General features: G+C 45.9%; 1 protein-coding gene across 1 annotated transcript in view; it reads left to right on the plus strand.

Moving 5' to 3' along the window:
* Positions 1-12,204, plus strand: part of PMPCB (peptidase, mitochondrial processing subunit beta) — a 221,121-nt gene that overhangs the window by 90,322 nt on the left and 118,595 nt on the right. The window lies entirely within an intron of this gene.

Raw genomic sequence — 12,204 nt, forward strand, 5'->3', positions numbered from 1 at the left:
TCGTCCAATGCGGCTGTTTGTTTCCTGAATTCATGTGGAAGGTGGTGCTTCCCATCTGTAAAAATGACTAAACGTGAAAAAACTAAGAAATTGAGTTACTTGTTCACAAACGATTTCATCACATTGCAAAGGATTGCATGCAAACTGTTGATTTACTTGTATTTGAGCATTGCATTTTATAGACATGAACAGGCAAAGAACAAGGCTCATAATTAAAAATAACCACAATTTAAAACAACTTAGACTTTCTAGAGTTGAAGTCTTCTGTAGTTATTACTTTCATCTGTTTTTCAGTTGTAGACTGGCTGCTGTGCAATTCTCTTGACAAGGTGCTACAGTCTAAGTAAATAATATAGCATTTCGATGTACAAAATCCTCCCCTTATGGCATACAAACATGCATACACTTAACCTAGTTTCTAGTGGGGCACTTGAACCCCAGCTTCCTTCACATCCATAGGTGGGACTTTAGATGGATGGCAGACCATGGCAACTGCTTTCACTAAAAAAGGCCGGAGCCTTATAGAAATGTTGACAAAACCCTCTGGGGAGTTTGTGGGCGACTGTTCCCCAACACCGAGCCAGGAGGCACCGACAGAAGGAGAGGCGGCCGATGGCCAAGTGACACATTCCTTTATGGAGGTGCTGTTGGTGTCCCTCGGGGAGAACCTCCAGACGGTCAAGAGAAACCTTTCTCAAGAACAGAAGACGGTGTGCCAGGAGGTCGCCATCCTAAGAGAACGAGTATCTGACCTAGAGAATCAGGAGACTAGCAGAAGGGAGGAGCTCAATCAGCTCCAGCAAGTTGTAATCTGCCTAAAGGAACAGCACATAGACCGCCAAGCACACAGACAGGACCTAGGCACAGCAACATAATCATAAGGAGAGCCCGACTGCAGGGGAGGAGGGAAACACCGCAGCCTATGTGCAAGCACTGTTCGCCCAGATACTGGAATCCCCTGCGGACATATTCATTTAGCTAAACTGAGTATATAGGGTGGGACTCAGCGTCCTGCAGATATTTTGGCTTGAGTCTACAATTTTCAGGTGGATAAAACAAATCCTACGAAAGGCAAGAGAAAAACACCTCCTTCAGTTTAAAAGACACACACTGCTGCTTTGTCAAGATCTCTCAAAGCTGACCTTCCAAAAGCGAAAAAACATTCTCTCTGTGACCTCCTTCCTCTGCAGTAAGGGCATTTTGTACTCATAGGGTCATCCATTTCACCTTACCTGCCTATGGGACGGGAAGTTGCACCAATTCCGCTATGTGGGAGAGGCCTGCGAACTGCTGGAGATTAATAGAGAAATGGACACAATGGTTTGTTCCCTCCAGTGCATGAGAGAGAGGAGAGCCCCAAAAAGCTCTCGTTGGCAATGCACTCCAATCTTGTCCAGGACTCTGCATCCTGATCTGGACACCATTGCCCAGGATAGACGGGTCGTCTTGGAGACTCTATCCGGGATCCAAGATAAATGACCAGCAAGGGTCCTGGTTCACGCTATGAAGAGACTGGACCACACAGGGGGGGAGTCGACCGACCCAAGGAGAAGGGACGACCATGTTAGAAACGGCAGATGATAACTGGTGGCAGGCCATGGACCTCCCTAACCAAGTTTCTTTTGGGATGCCTTAGGCTCGGATCAGTGCATCTTGGGACCTCTAACAGAGCCTGCAACTTCTAGGGATGGGCGGTTAGTACAGCCCAGTCAGAGAGAAATCTTAAGTACCTCATAGAAATAGAAACTATGATAGCAGCTACCAACATTCAGCATCCCACATGATGTCCTACGGATGCTTACCCTTAATGCGTTAAATAACCCGGATAAAATGCGGACTATCCTGACGTATCTGGAACAGTCATTGGCGGATATCTGCCTCCTTCAGGAGACACACTTAATAGCAGGGGACTGGCACTGTATGAAATCTCATACCTTCCCACACCAATCCTTTTCTTCAGCACCAACTAAGAATGCAAGCGTGGCTATACTGATCTCTCACTCACTTAAGGGAAAGTTAGGCCCTAAGCACCGTGATTCCACCTAACGAGGGCCAGGACTACTTTTTTGTATCAGTCAATCAGAGAGGTGATATTGACAGGTGACAGACTGTTACTCCTTGTGGGGGACATGAATACGGTCTTCTGTAATGAGAAAGACCACTCGGTTCAATGCATGGGAGGCACTGGAGAATTATCCAAAGAGGGAGTCCATTGGTTAGACGAGTTGGGGTTGAAGGATATCTGGAGGGAACTTAACCCTGACACTAGGGAGTACACCTTTTACCTTCTACTCACACGCCTATGAAAGATATGCATGGCTAGACTACTTTCTAGGTACGAGGAAGGTACAGAATCTGGTTACTTCAATGGACCACACTCCCTGTCAGACCACTCCGCCGTATTAGTGGACTTAGCACTGCCTTCATGAGACATGCACATCAACCCTGACGAATGCATGATACTCTATTACACAAGCCTGAAGTGATACAGCATATAACCAAGGCAATAAAAAGTTTTTTAGAATCCAATAACACACCAGATATCCCAGTTTCACTTTTGTGGGGCACCTTAAAGGCAGAGGGGAGTGAAATCTATGGTGTTTGGTATCAAATACCTCGTCTTAATAAACCCATGCTTATGCCAGTATGAGATTTATTATGACATTCAGTGTGCTTGCTGACTGGTATGTGTCAGCCTGCCACCACAGGCAAGTTTCTGACCCCATGGAGGTGAGAGCCCACACTCACAGAGGCCAGAAACAATGCCTTCACCAGAGGAAAGTGTTGTCACCTCCTCTAGCAGGATGGCTAGTAAATTAGCATATCTGGGCTGGAGGTTTCAAAACATCTGCGGCCCTTTGATATGCAACCCTAGCTTCCCCCAGACCTGGCACCAGAACAGGTGAAAAATTAACTATGCAGTTGTCGTGTTGTACCTCCAGGCTAGTCACATCCCTAAGGTGGGTGCCGGTTGTTCTTAAAGGAAGAAGGGTTTCCCCATCTTGTTTTTGGTGGAATTAGGACCTCTGGGACAGGATTATGCCCACTTCCCACAGGAAGTGGTCATTTAGGGGGCGTAGTGACCCCAGGAGTAGGTAGCCCATTGGCTACCACCCTTCACTCCTTTTAACGTCCCTAAATTCAGTACCAGGAATCCAGATTTGCCTGACTGCAAGAAGAAAGACAAAGAAGAGCAAGGTGCAAGAATTGTGGACTAGCTGTGACCTTGGGCCAGATCCTGCCTGCCTGCTCCTGGCTCGACAATTGCAAAGACCCAACTCAACTTGTTCTGCAGCTGTGCATCCACCTTTATCCTTGGAGGACTGCCAGCATTTCACCAACCAGCCAGCATCTCCCTTGACGTGGAGGAGCCACTTGCCTGCAGGCTTTGACCGCACTGCCTGGTTCACCGATCTGCTGACCACCGGGTCCCCAATAAAGCAGCAGCTGCCCAAGAGGAGGTCACTGTGTGTCCAGGAGGTCAACCCATTGATCAATCCAGTCTTTTGAGACACTGATCCACCCCAGAGGTGCCCTGCCCCAATACCCGGGTTGCTGAAGCCTGTTGCAAGCAATAAGGCTTGTTTGTGTTCAGTTTGAACACCACCGCCGCCAAAATTTACCTGCACGTGTAGGGCTTCAAGAGAGGCCAGCTCCATGCTAAAAGTCATCTCGCTATGTTTCTTTCCCCTATTCGGCAGGTGCACTGAACTGTGAGAGCCTCAAATTCACCCCATTGAAACCGACAGTGTCTCTTTGGACCTGAGACCCTCAGGAGCTGAGCCCCCTTTTGGGTTCTGCTGGACTGGTCCCCCAGTCCTCAATCGCAGCTTTTTTCTTACAGATACTTTTCCCACATTCACTTTAGCATTTAGTGTCCAAAGCTATCAGGCTAAGGACCATGGCTACTATTTACCATAAGCCCAGAAGAACAGTCCTGTAAGTCATTTGCAAGTGACCCTATGCAGCATATGTTTCTCCCATAGGATAACATAACCGCGTTCAAGGCTCCTGCCTCAAATCTGACAGCTGCATTTTCTGTATTTTAAAAAATTGCTAACTCAAAGTACTTACCTGTTCCTGAAGATCTTGGTGTCTAAATTAATATACAAATCTGTTATTTTCCTAAATTGGTGTTGTAATTCCTTACACTGCCTAACACTCTTCTTTGAAAAGCCTAAGACTGCTCGATCACACTACCACGATTAGAGCACCTTGGGATTGTTAAAGGAAGCCCCTGTACATTAGTGGAGATACCTGGATTCTCTGCACAGTGTACCTCATTTTGGTACACTATATAGAGCGCCAGCTTCCCACAGTGGGCAGGCGCTCTTTCCTTCTCTTCAAGTATGTGCTATATGAATGTATGTCTAGTGCCCTCATTAATCTGACAAGCTATATGTCTGCCAGCGATGTGATTGGGGACGCAAAAAATAGGACCGTTTCAGATGCAGGTCTAAAATAGCAGCCATCTTGAAATGTGGTTCATTGTGTTGCTACATTGGAACTTACCAAAGGAATACTTTTAGAGCAGAACTTTTGGATTTTGCGTATCATATCCTACACAGTGACAGTGTGCCCATAGCATTGTTGAGGACTGTTGATGCTAGAAGCCTGTTGATGCTAGAAGCCTGTTGATGGCTTCCTATTCTGAATCCTTCTTCTGACCTCTGTGTACATGTTGGTACGTAAACATCCTTTGCGTGGTGATATACATGTATCCGTTGCCCTGGTGCTCCGACTGTAATGATGTGTGGCTCCCTGATGCTGATTTTCTTTTTTTTTTTTTTTCTTTTTTTTTTTATCATGTGCGAAAACGTATCATACTTGTGTGCCATAACAAAGGCCGGTCTCCCGATTGCTGTCTTTTTTGACTGTCTGGGCTGCCCAACGCAGTACCTTCATACTGGTTAAAGGCTACTGTCTTTGCCAGGCGTTAAGAAGCACAAGTGTGGTGGTGGTGACATACCATGTATCCTGTCATTAGGCATGAACAGGCATTTTTACCTATGTCACTGGAGTGAGTCCTACAGGCTCACTTTTTCAGAGTTTCGCTGCTGTATTTTTAAGTCACCCCTGACCTGCATCGGGTAGCAGTATAGTGCAGCACAGTGCATGTGTGTTATACATGTGTTGGGTGTATGTATGCCAGTGAACTATACTATACAGTGATAGTGCAGTGCATGTATGTTATAGGCATGTGAAGGGTGGATGTGCGCCTGTGAAAATGTGCAATACATGGAAGATATTTTGTGCATGTACTTGGTGTATGTGTGCCTCTGAATGAAACTCGGACTACTAGTGGGGCTTAAACTGAATGTCGTCTTTAGTGAATAAGGAATAACCTCTACCACCAGCAAGAGAGGAATGTGACTCCGGGACATGGCTATCAAACACTAGAGCCCTGACATCAGGGGACTGTGTATTGTTGGTGAATGCTGTATTTTGCTATGGGTTTCTATTTAACTACTCCTGGTTTCATAAAAGCAAGTATTTTACTGCACAATCATTTATTGCTGCTGCTTCTGAAAGTATTTTGAGTTGTGAGCCTGTGTTCATTACCCTGTATCTACCTTCCACTGATGAGCCTTGGACAGCTCTACCTGTGCAACCACTGAGAATCAAGTGTTGAAAGGGGGCCTAGTTGCTCAGGTTCCATAGTAGGCCTGACCCTCGAACATTAGAAGTAAAAGTCCTCAACCTCCTCGGTTTGGGCCCTGTAGATCCCTCTTCCCCATTGCATTCTGAGTGGGTTTCTGACGTAGTGTGGTTGAGCAGCCTTAGGCTCAACACAGAGGAGTGCAAGACCTCTACAAATACACAGAATAGTCCTTAAATTAAGCACACGACTCAAGAAAGAGATCCACACCAATTTATTAAAAAAAGCAAGTATCTTTATATATGTTAAGGCATCAGAGAAAAATCATTCAGGTAAGTACGTTTTTATATAGGACTTACTTTCACTTTAAAAAGTGGATAGAGGGCAATTTCTGAGTTCTGCAATGTCATCGTATGGGAGGAAAAAAAGTTCTGCAAACAAGTACAGTATAGTGACTTAAGAGACCAATCTCCGGGGGATAAGGCGAGTAGTGGGCCGGGTTCAAGGCAACACCAACAGTACACCCATAGCAGCATGGGGGTGGACAGGAGCAGAGTTCTTAACAGTGTTGGGTGCCCAATGCATTTCTGTGGAGATCTGTCGCTGAAAAAAGAGGCTGCAGGCTAGGACTAGGTATCCAATTTGGGTGAGCACCTAAATGGGCTCAGGTCTTGCGATGCTCGGGGACGTAGGGACACGAGTGGTCCTCTTCTCCCTCTGTCCAAGTCATCCGGGTGCAGAGGGTTCTTGGAATTTCGGGTGTCCGTCACCAGTGGCAGTTGCGTTGGAGGGGGTCCCACAGAACAGGCTGCAGATGTGGACTGGGGAACCAGTCTGGGTGTACCAACAGGTGGGCTCAAGTCTCATGAGCCTGGGGGACACAGAGACACCAGTGGTCCTCTTCTCCTCAGTCTGGGGTGTTCGGGTGCCGAGGGTTGTCTGGGTCGCCATCACTGGAGGAGAACACGGCTGAGGGGGACTTGCACAGAGAGACTGAAGGCCTCCGATTGAAGGCCGCAGTGGGGAAACCCACGATGGACTTTATCTCTGGAGTGTCTGGGGACCAGATTGGTGCTGCTGGCCCACTTCCACACAGGCTGCAAGGCTCTGCTGCAGTGATGCTGTCCGGGGTGGGTTTGGAGGTCGGGAGTCTTCTTCAGCGGTTCTTGTGTGCCTGTAGGGATGCAGGGGAACAGCTCCGCTACTGCACAGACATTCCTTGTAATGGGGTGAAGGCTTCATGGGCTTTTGGAAGTTTCAGCACTTGGAGTATGATGTGTCTTTCTTGCAACTGTCGAAGTCCAAAGGTAGGCTAGCAGTGTTGGCGCTGAGTCTGTCATGGATCTTCAGTTCTTGCGTTTTGCGTCTCTGGAGTGTCCTTCTTCAGGTCAGCAGGGATCTGCTTCTCTGTTACTAGGGGTTCCCCTAAATACTGAATTTAGGGATGTTAGGGGGGTGTAGGGTAGTAGCCAATGGGCTACTGACCCTTGGGGTCACTGTGCCCCATATATGACCACTTCCAGTGGGAAGTGGGCATAACCCTGTCCCAGAATTCCTAGTTGTGCCATCTCAAAGATGCCTACCTCTGACAGTAGCCCACCTTAGGGGTGGTAGTAGCCTGGAGGTGGCATACCTAGTTAGTTTCCTGCCTGTCTAGGTCAGGTACCAAATGGGCTTTGGACGGGGGGGCTTCCTGTCCTGTAAGGTGAGCCAGATTCGGATTTCAAAGGTGGCATCCCAGGGGAGGTGGGTGTTACACCTTCTTCCCAGAAATACTTTTGTTCTGAGCCTCCTGAGAGCAGAGGGCTCTCACCCCAGGGGTCCAGAATGATGTCCTGGGTAGCAGGCTGGTAGAAACCAGTCAGTGAGAACACCAGAGGCTGGCAGGGTTTCCGGAGACGCATCTAAGGTGCCCTCTGTGTGCAAGTACTGGTAAATCCAACACTGTCATCAGTGTGGGCTTTTTGTGTAGCCATTTTAGTTACAGCTTCATATACGTTACTTTAGCAAACTAGGCATGCCGCTATGCACTTAAACCTAGATATATTTTATTCAGCTTTGTTTATTATTTTAAAAATAGCCACATTTGCGGTCTTGTTTTATTTCTCTCTCTCTAGCTGTGCTTTGCCTAGGTCAGCACTGCGTTCTTAAACAAGACATTTCTTTCACTCTGTGCTTTTCTCAAGGCTGCAGTAAGATAGGTTGCTGGTAAACGTGGTAACGCTTTGTCTGTAGTGTTCCTAGAAACATACACATCCTTACGTAGGGACATTTTCTCAGAACATCAGCTGTTTTATTATAAAAACACTTCTCTGTCCCATACACGTTGGAGGGAGATTCCAGCCAGATGACCATGACTGTATGCTGATTGCTGAACCCATCGCTACAGCTGCTTATGTAGACTACAGGCCTCTTACTCCGGTATGAGGGATGATGTCTTTCCAGGGGAACCTGAAGGGAAGACCTAGAGCTTAACATGCTGTGTGTTAGGTAGGAATTATTTTAATGATTCTAGTGACAACATGGTAGCGTTCTTTTTATGCTTTACTCTCATTGTCACAATTTTAATCCTGTCATGCTTCATCGTCCTGGTTATTGCAGTACATGCTTTATTATTTAAGATGCAGTTGCTTCATTAAACCCTTATTGAAACATATGCTGCCTCTGATTGTCCTTGTATATGTGAGACAAATGTAAATGAGAGAAACTGATGCAATCTGAGTGATCACGATGTCCCTGAGGAGTCAATTGTGTCATGCGCTCGCCTGCCCAATCATCCATGCTCTTGGATGGATATGAGGCACTACTACCTAGCTGGAGCAAAACCCAGATTAAGCCGACAGGTGTCACTGTAGTGGGATAGACTCAGTCCCCCCCAGTGCAAGTGAATCTGCCACTCAAATCCAATAGTCTCATTAGAATGATGAGAGCCTACGTGACAGGCTCACCAATACTAGATGTTTGATACCAAACATCCCTGTCTTCAGTAAAGCCATCATGTAACTGCAGAGCTCATAGTGACAGGGTCCAGCACATGCATTTAAAATGGCTTCCCTGGTCACTTTCTACAGGGAGTGCAGAATTATTAGGCAAGTTGTATTTTTGAGGATTAATGTTATTATTGAACAACAACCATGTTCTCAATGAACCCAAAAAACTAATTAATATCAAAGCTGAATATTTTTGGAAGTAGTTTTTAGTTTGTTTTTAGTTTTAGCTATGTTAGGGGGATATCTGTGTGTGCAGGTGACTATTACTGTGCATAATTATTAGGCAACTTAACAAAAAATATATATATACCCATTTCAATTATTTATTATTACCAGTGAAACCAATATAACATCTCAACATTCACAAATATACATTTCTGACATTCAAAAACAAAACAAAAACAAATCGGTGACCAATATAGCCACCTTTCTTTGCAAGGACACTCAAAAGCCTGCCATCCATGGATTCTGTCAGTGTTTTGATCTGTTCACCATCAACATTGCGTGCAGCAGCAACCACAGCCTCCCAGACACTGTTCAGAGAGGTGTACTGTTTTCCCTCCTTGTAAATCTCACATTTGATGATGGACCACAGGTTCTCAATGGGGTTCAGATCAGGTGAACAAGGAGGCCATGTCATTAGATTTCCTTCTTTTATACCCTTTCTTGCCAGCCACGCTGTGGAGTACTTGGACGCGTGTGATGGAGCATTGTCCTGCATGAAAATCATGTTTTTCTTGAAGGATGCAGACTTCTTCCTGTACCACTGCTTGAAGAAGGTGTCTTCCAGGAACTGGCAGTAGGACTGGGAGTTGAGCTTGACTCCATCCTCAACCCGAAAAGGACCCACAAGCTCATCTTTGATGATACCAGCCCAAACCAGTACTCCACCTCCACCTTGCTGGCGTCTGAGTAGGACTGGAGCTCTCTGCCCTTTACCAATCCAGCCACGGGCCCATCCATCTGGCCCATCAAGACTCACTCTCATTTCATCAGTCCATAAAACCTTAGAAAAATCAGTCTTGAGATATTTATTGGCCCAGTCTTGACGTTTCAGCTTGTGTGTCTTGTTCAGTGGTGGTCGTCTTTCAGCCTTTCTTACCTTGGCCATGTCTCTGAGTATTGCACACCTTGTGCTTTTGGGCACTCCAGTGATGTTGCAGCTCTGAAATATGGCCAAACTGGTGGCAAGTGGCATCGTGGCAGCTGCACGCTTGACTTTTCTCAGTTCATGGGCAGTTATTTTGCGCCTTGGTTTTTCCACACGCTTCTTGCGACCCTATTGACTATTTTGAATGAAACGCTTGATTGTTCGATGATCATGCTTCAGAAGCTTTGCAATTTTAAGAGTGCTGCATCCCTCTGCAAGATATCTCACTATTTTTGACTTTTCTGAGCCTGTCAAGTCCTTCTTTTGACCCATTTTGCCAAAGGAAAGGAAGTTGCCTAATAATTATGCACACCTGATATAGGGTGTTGATGTCATTAGACCACACCCCTTCTCATTACAGAGATGCACATCACCTAATATGCTTAATTGGTAGTAGGCTTTCGAGCCTATACAGCTTGGAGTAAGACAACATGCATAAAGAGGATGATGTGGTCAAAATACTCATTTGCCTAATAATTCTGCACTCCCTGTATAGCTGAGAATTGACAAAGACATAGCCGGGCATATCTGCTCGTACAGATATGCCCTCACATGTAACATAATGTACCCCGCCTAAGGGCTGCAAGGCCTGCTAAAGGGGTGACTTAGATATATTGCATGCAGTGTTGGGGGGACATGGCACACAGGCACTGTGCCATGTCATCTTTTCACTTTTGCCTACACTAAGACATGCAGCCTGCCATGTGCTTGATGGAGGGGTGCCTTAGTGTGGCACAATTCGTGCTGCAGCCCTTAGGGACCTCCTTTAGTACCCTAGGTACTAGGCTTACCATTTACTAGGCACTTACATAAGGTGCTAAAGAATTTGCCGATTGGGGAAAAAAATTGTGCAGTTTTGTGAAAGAGCTCTGGCACTGGGGACCTGGTTAGCAGGAACCCAAAGCACTTTCATTCGAAATCACATGTACCAGGCAAAATGTGGGAGACAACCACGTCAAAAAGAGGTACTTTCCTACACAGTGGCTTGTAAAGGTAAGCCACATGCACCGTTGTCTACCAAAATAACACTGGGCACCATACTGACAGCACCCCAATGAATGAACTGACCTCTATCAAATCAACGCAGGACTTTGTGAAGAGCAGTACATCTAAAACAGCAGCTAAAGTCAATTGACATCACCTGTTTTCAGATCAGTATGGATACAACTGAACAGAAAATTTAAACCGTGGAAGGCCACCTGGATGAGAAATATTGTGGAAACTGGATAAAAAAGACAGAAGACCTCCAGGATAGAAATCGACAAGGCAACTTGAGGATTTCCAGAATGGGAAGAACATGATGATACGAAGTCAAAGTTGGTGTCCTTTGTACTAGACTTTGTGAAGCAAACCTTTGACCTTCCTCTGGAGTTTTAAAGGGTGTACTGCAAAATATCATGGCACACCACGTAGCAGGAACACTTCCAGACTGATAATCACTCCAGAGAAGGCAAATGGCTTATTCATGTACAAGAACCAGATAATATACCTCTGTAGACTGCTCGCAAGTCGCTGATATGAAACGCATGACATTTTTGGCTTCTGAAACCTTGGATACAAAATTGGAGCCTAATGCAGTTTTAATCAAATGATATGCACAGGAAAGCAGCAGAAATGTCATAGAACTGAAGACTTTGAGACATTTTTTAATTCCCTAAAACCTACTTCAATGAACTCTGCAACAACCAATCTTGACTTGTCGACAGTGCATCACAAATTGTTGGTCTGGTAAAGACCGGGTCACTGATGAAGAGAGTTTCAGGGATATGGACAAACCTAGGTTGATCCGAGACGTTTGAGTCTTTGGTGCCCTGGGTGTCTCTCCATAATGATGTTTCCAATAACTGTGACACGGGCAGGCACTGTTGTTACAAACTGCTTCCCTTTCCTTTGATGTTTTTGACTGCATTGCTCAAGTATAGACTCTTCTTTACCTTTCAACCAGGTATGTGGACAGAGTATAGGGATGGTTGGCTTGGTTCTTGACGGGATTCATACTGACTTACATTCAGTGATTTAAATGGGCCGATACTCAAAGGTACTGAGTACCAGCAATTCTTATTGTTATCCCCCCCGAGCACCAGCACTTCTCTACTGCTAAGGAGAGTACCTGTATTCATGACTGGTAGGCTCAGTGGGGCTAGTGCGGTTGAGGATAAGGCTATATAAGTGGAGCCGGTCTGTATACTATTCTGACATCTAATGTAGCCCTCAGTTGATCCGCTGCTGAATTATTCAGCAGCTGCTCATTTGCGTTATGTCCGGGATGTCTAGGTGCTAGAAATCTGTGACAGGCTGTGATTAACAGAGCAAGGTCAAACCAGGCCCAGCACTGTAAATCACAATCACCCTGTCTGTGTACAGTTGTGCAAACACTGGAAATCGATGCAGCCCACACAGAGCCAGAAAGATGAGTCTTTACTACTGTTTGAGCCTGTTGTGCAAGTGTGTGTGTGTGTGTGTGT

This window comes from Pleurodeles waltl, chromosome 4_1, assembly GCF_031143425.1.
Source record: "Pleurodeles waltl isolate 20211129_DDA chromosome 4_1, aPleWal1.hap1.20221129, whole genome shotgun sequence".
NCBI classification, from domain to species: Eukaryota; Metazoa; Chordata; class Amphibia; order Caudata; family Salamandridae; genus Pleurodeles; species Pleurodeles waltl.